Consider the following 6,000-nt stretch of genomic DNA (forward strand, 5'->3'; position numbering starts at 1 on the left):
AATTTGGAAAAGTTGAATAGTGTCCCTAAGATAAGATGGTAGTGTTACTACATAAGGTCCTGGATACTCATCACTATACACATCACAGATACACTAGATACCTGGAATTGGTGGAGATAGAGCCGACACCTGAAATAATTAGTCTGCATGTGGGATTTTTAAGGGTCTTTATGTGTTTTGTTTTGGCATTATTGATGCCTATCCTATGTGCCTGAATAATGATGAAGTAGTACTCATCATAAAAGGAAGAGTGTTGGTTGTGAAATTAAAAGAGAGTTCAGAATTAGTTGTAAATTGGGATTGATTGTTAGTGATAGAAAGTTTAGTGCCTTGGTCAGTCACTGTCAGGTGCAAGATTAGGGAGAATTTACATTTTTAAATGTGTCTGACCTAGGTTGCTTTGGTCACATTTATACCATTTTTTTTGCTTTGGTGGGATTATTTGAGGAAGGTTCAATGTGTGTAAAAGAAATGGTTTGGGTAGGGAGTGGTTGAGAAATAGTTGGAAGTGGTGGTTGACCAATAGTTTAAAATTTTTTCCCATCTTTTTTATTGTACTTCAATGTTACATTTTCCATGTGTTGTTTTAAAGTTTGTATTGTTCCAGATATTGGTGGGAAATTATTATAGTTAGGTTTTGAAAATCAATATCTGAAACTTCTTGTTCTAATATTTCCAATTCTTTTTTATAGATCAAGCGTACCATTAGTTTCTCAGACTATTTACTAAGTTCCTCCCAATCATTCTTTATTTAATCGTGTATACAATTAAGGACTCTTCCTGCCTTACAATTTTCTGATTCATTTTTAAAAGGAGCCCATGTTTGTTAGGCTACATACACACGTGCAATGGTTCTCGTCCAATAATCGGCTCAGGGCCGGTATCGGACAAGAATCTGGCGTGTGTACAGCGCTCGACGTCCATCATCCAAACGACCATCCTGGTGGATCCACGGACGATGGGCGACGAACGATGTTGATGGAAGTGAAGGGGAAGAGAGCGCAGCAGGGTGTCGCTCCATCTTTTCCCCCTCCCCTCTCCATACAGCAGAATGGTGCTGTATGTACAGCACTTGTTCATTCATCGTGCAGTCGTTAGTCGTTGCAAAGGACTGTGAAATATCTTTTTCAACGACAATGAATGTAAACTATTCCAGATGAGGGACCCAAACCTAGGTCTACTAAACAAAAACTTGAAAAGAAATCAGTCTGTACAGCCATTTCTGTGAAGATATTTTAAAGTACAATATTCACTAAAAGTGGTCAAACTTTTTGGTTCAGGGACCACAATGTGTTTTCAAACTTGACAGAAGGGCCAGGCCAGTATCAGATAGATGGGAAGTTTTTGTATTAACTGATATAATTTACAAGTAAAAGCCATTACCTAAAAGTAAAGGAAAACTTACATTTAATTTCAGTAGGAACTTTGTTGTTGGTCACCCTTTTTTGCCAATGGAGATTTTTTACGAATATTTGATGACCTGTATTAAAAAGCCCAACATGGCATATTTTGCTTATGTCTGATATACACAATATTTTACAGTCTACATCTATAAAAAAAACTTGTCACATAAATGAAACAACAGAATTTCTATGAGGTTGTTCATTTTTGTGACATGTACCAATATAACCTAATTTTATTGGTGTCAGGCCTACTTGTTTTATTACTTCCATTTCCCATGGTAAAATAATTAGTACAATGGTGACAAATATAGCAGATATTACATTTTAAAAGGTGTTCCTGAACCGAGGACTCATCCTTGCTCCAGCGATGGATATAAAGACTTGCTTTATAATGACTTCTACAATATGGTCAATGAGGAAGCAAATTCTTTAGTAGAAAATGCACCTTGATAATGGTGTCACCAGTGAAATTGTGATATCGGCTTTAAAATAGAAATAAAGTACTTTCGTTAAACCAAGCCACAATGGGATTATGAATAAATATTACTATGTCACTGTCAAGTGGTATCAAACAAAAACAGTTACGGTGTTGATTTTACTAACACTATGCAAATCCAAGAAACCTATGCACAATGATTTAATGTTCCTAAGCACCCACTTAACAACAAGTGCTGTTGGCCTCACATCAATTACAATTTAAATACAGTAAATGGGCAGCATGGTGACTCAGAGGTAAGTGCCCTCGCCCTTGCAGCGTTGGGTCCCAGGTTTGAATCTCGGCCGGGACACTATATGCATGGAGTTTGCAGGTTCTCCCAGTGTTTGCATGGGTTTCCCCTGGGTACTCCAATTTCCTCCCACATTCCAAAAAAAACATGCAGTTAGGTAAATAATAATAAGGGCCATCCAAAAAATCATTTCGGCAAACAAGACTTAAAGGGGTGGTGCTGCAGCCTTAAAAAAAAAAAAATCAATTACATTTTTACTAATATATATATATATATATATATATATATATATATATGGGTTGTCTACCCTTTCATGTAAAGTAAAGTTGAGTAAAAGCTGAGTTTAGGTTTGCTTTAAGCCATGTAATGCAAAACAAAAACATTCAACAAATCACCCTTTACTGCACACATACTTATACCATTACTCCCCACCACTCTATTTAAACACCAGATATCTAGCACTACTGGTTACGAGAAGCATGTGATTCACGTCACTTTACTTCCCATCTAAGCTAATGGGAATCAAGTCCTTAGGCTATGTACATACACACACACACAATAATTGTCGTTGGAAATCTAACGACAGATCTGCAATTATTCATGATTATTTTGAACAATTCTATAGTGCACGTCTCTGTACCTGCTGTAACGATACAATCGTTCAAATATATTCCACCAATATTGAACACACACTAGATACAATCGTTTGAACCATGGAGGAAGTGACGTGTACCACAGAACTATCTACGATCACTGAGCGATCGTACACACAATAGATAGCAAACAATCGTCGGCCAAACGGATCCGCCAGGATGGTCATTTGTTTCCAGCAACACTCTTAATTCATCAGCGCCGTTGTGCAATATTTTTGTTAATGATTATCGATCGGTTGTAAATAGTTTCCAATGACAATTATTGCACGTGTGTACGTGGCCTAAGTGCAATGGTTCTCTTCTGATAATCGGCTCAGGGCCGATATCAGATGAGAATCTGGAATGTGTACAGCGCTTGTCGTCCATCGTCCTTGGTGGATCTACGAACGATGGACAACGATCTGTCTTAATGAAGTGAAGGGGCGAAAGCGCAGCGGGGTGCCGCTCCATCCTTTTCCCTCTCTCCTCTCCATAGAGCAGAACGGTGCTGTATGTACAGCACCGTTCATGCATCGTGCAGTCGTTAGAAAGGATTGTGAAAGATCCTTTCCAACGACAATGATTGCATGTGTGTACATAGCCTTAGTCTTGTGTAAGCTATTTAATGTACAGCGGTGCGTAATATGTTGGCGCTATATAAATCCTGTTTATTAATAATAATAATAAGCTCTTCTTCTGAATAGAAGAACAGGAAAAAAAGATATAGATTTGCATTTTGAAAACAAACCTGTTGCACTACCATGCAATAGCAAATGACGGGTTCACTAGAATAAGACAAAGTATCTATGGCTGCAAACACTCTATAAAAACTCCTTTAGGACTGCAAGAAAGCTGTGGATTACATGAACAAGATTTGTATATATCCTTGCATTAATTTTCCAGCAAAACTAAAAAAAAAAAAATTTGTGCAGGCAGATGCATTACTGCAGAAGAACAGGTTAGGTCCCTTCTGCTATAAAATAAACTTACCTGCCTCCATGCAATCATATTTACAATGTGTGTGAATGCACAGCTCAATGTATATTCCTGGCAGCTGCCAGAAATAAACTCCTGTGCTCATGTGCAGCAGTTTATTCATTTTAGACTGGCCAATCAAGATGGCTGAAGGACCTGAACCAGGAAGAGGATCCTGTGAAGATGTGGGTGCTGGTGCAGAGAGAAGTACATTTAGATAAATAATTTCTGACACTGGATTTTTTTTTATTGCAGAAGAGATTTAGCCTGTCCCTTCTGAATTGAAGCACCTGCCTATGCACTGTTTTCTGTTTCAGGTTTAGTTCCTCTTTGAATTTGCATGCAAATTACTAAAGATGAAAGTGCAAACACTACCAGTGATAAACAGTAAGTAATTTCTTCAGTACAAGCTCCTATAAAGTATTGATTGAACTGCATGACCTTTTTTACTCAGATTATAAAGGCAAAGATCAATGTGAGGTAAAAACAATCTAGAATATTCTTTAGTGTTTGTAATTGCTTTCTATTGCAAAAGCCATTTAAGTAGAATGTGAAATAAATATAACACATACATGGGTATAAAAAGACAAATCACAGCGCCTAAATGTTCCTTGAACTAGGTTGCAGCCTATTGCCTCTAAATATTACCGGCAGCACTGCTATCCGGACTACGCCTACCCCATTGTGGATCACAGACGAGGCTTTAATATAATCCATACCTCGCCCTGATATTCCATCAATAATCCTCACAGCTCAGCAGCGCCTAAACCGAAAGCAAGGCGAGCAGCACCGATAATAAGAAACATAGCTGCCCCCTTAGTACATGGCCCCCGGAGCACACCTACCTTCACTATGGTACCGTAGTCCACTAGGAAACCCTTCGGAATGAAGAAAGATGAAAAAATGTAATTTTCTATAAAGATGTTTGCCGACTTCTTGGTGAAAGGAAGCTGAATGAGCATGAGCTATGCAAATGACAAGGAGCGCACACAGTGATGCACAGCACAGACAAAAGAATGAATCCCAGACACTATCGCCATCTAATGGGCAATGACAGCACTGCGACCTACTTAATTTGCACATGAATGGTAACACTAAACCATTGCAGCTCAGGGGACCAATGAGAATCTTGTAACCTGCTTTATTGTTTGCGCGGATACAAGTAAAATTAAAATCATTCATTGGCAATGTCCTCTGTCAGCATGCTTTCTGAATTTCATAATATTTAAAAAAAAAAAAAAAAAGTTGTTTGCATGGATTGAAAAGTTTAGCTGCCAACAATGACTGGCATAGTTCCATGATTTCATGTGTTGTTCCTGGAAATGTTTTTAGCAATGACAACTTCCACTGTTATTTTTTATTTCTTGAAGCGCAAGTATAGGAAAATGCAACCCCCAACACACACACACACCTGTTAAACCCATTATAATAAAAACTATCAGTACTGTTAAAAGTAGCTTGCACTGATTTTATATTAGCTCCTTGAAATTTGCTGTATCACATGCCATTTTCCACCCTGTATAGTACACAAACTCAAGTACCCTTACTCTGGTACCCTGTAATTGTATGAATTATTAGTCTGTAACCATGCTGGATAGCTCAGGGTAGTAGGTCATTGTATCCTTTACCTTAAACCATACATAGGAACTTTATATTCTATGGTAAAATAATACTAGAGCAATATTATTCCATCCATTGCCCTGTGTTTTGGGCCATGTATGTTACTCTATAAGTGTAGAAAGGACCTGTGCAAAGGGTTTTGGACTATATCAATGGCATCAGTTTACCTTCAGTTTGAATACTTTTGAGATCATTCAAAATTGAAAGAATTAATTTGAAGTGCCATTGTCCTTCTTTGACCTGCTTTTTAGAGGAATTAAACTTGCTGGTGGTTCACGAGCCTCTGCCGTGATCAGCAAGAATGCACAGTTTACCTGAAGATTATGGCACATACTCATGAGCAGCCTCCCTGCAGCAATGACCAGTTGTGATCAGGGATATCCATCCATATTTTCTTTACCATAATCCCCACTCCCAGCAATTTTTAAGACACAGCAGTACTTTGCATTACTCCATTGCTCTTATTCCAGCAATTTTTAAGATACAGCAGAAGTTCCTTCTTTGAGTACTTTAAACCCCATTAAGAAGCACCCTAGGTAATTTTTTGGATACTTTAGAAATGTCCCCCCTCCCAATAATTCTCCCCCATTAACTCTCCCCTATCTCCTTCAACCTTTGCCCCTAGTAACCTGGCAGCACTGT

General features: G+C 38.2%; 1 protein-coding gene across 2 annotated transcripts in view; it reads right to left on the minus strand.

The window, feature by feature from the left end:
• Positions 1-4,737, minus strand: part of PIK3C2B (phosphatidylinositol-4-phosphate 3-kinase catalytic subunit type 2 beta) — a 127,776-nt gene extending 123,039 nt beyond the window's left edge. The window contains exon 1 of one of the 2 annotated variants that reach the window (XR_011922557.1): positions 4,584-4,737. The gene's annotated coding sequence lies outside the window, so the exon portion shown is untranslated. The remainder of the gene's footprint in view (positions 1-4,583) is intronic. The other variant, XM_072424696.1, reaches the window with a different exon arrangement.
• Between the last annotated feature and the right edge of the window lie 1,263 nt (positions 4,738-6,000).

This window comes from Pyxicephalus adspersus, chromosome 1 (assembly GCF_032062135.1).
Source record: "Pyxicephalus adspersus chromosome 1, UCB_Pads_2.0, whole genome shotgun sequence".
NCBI lineage: Eukaryota > Metazoa > Chordata > Amphibia > Anura > Pyxicephalidae > Pyxicephalus > Pyxicephalus adspersus.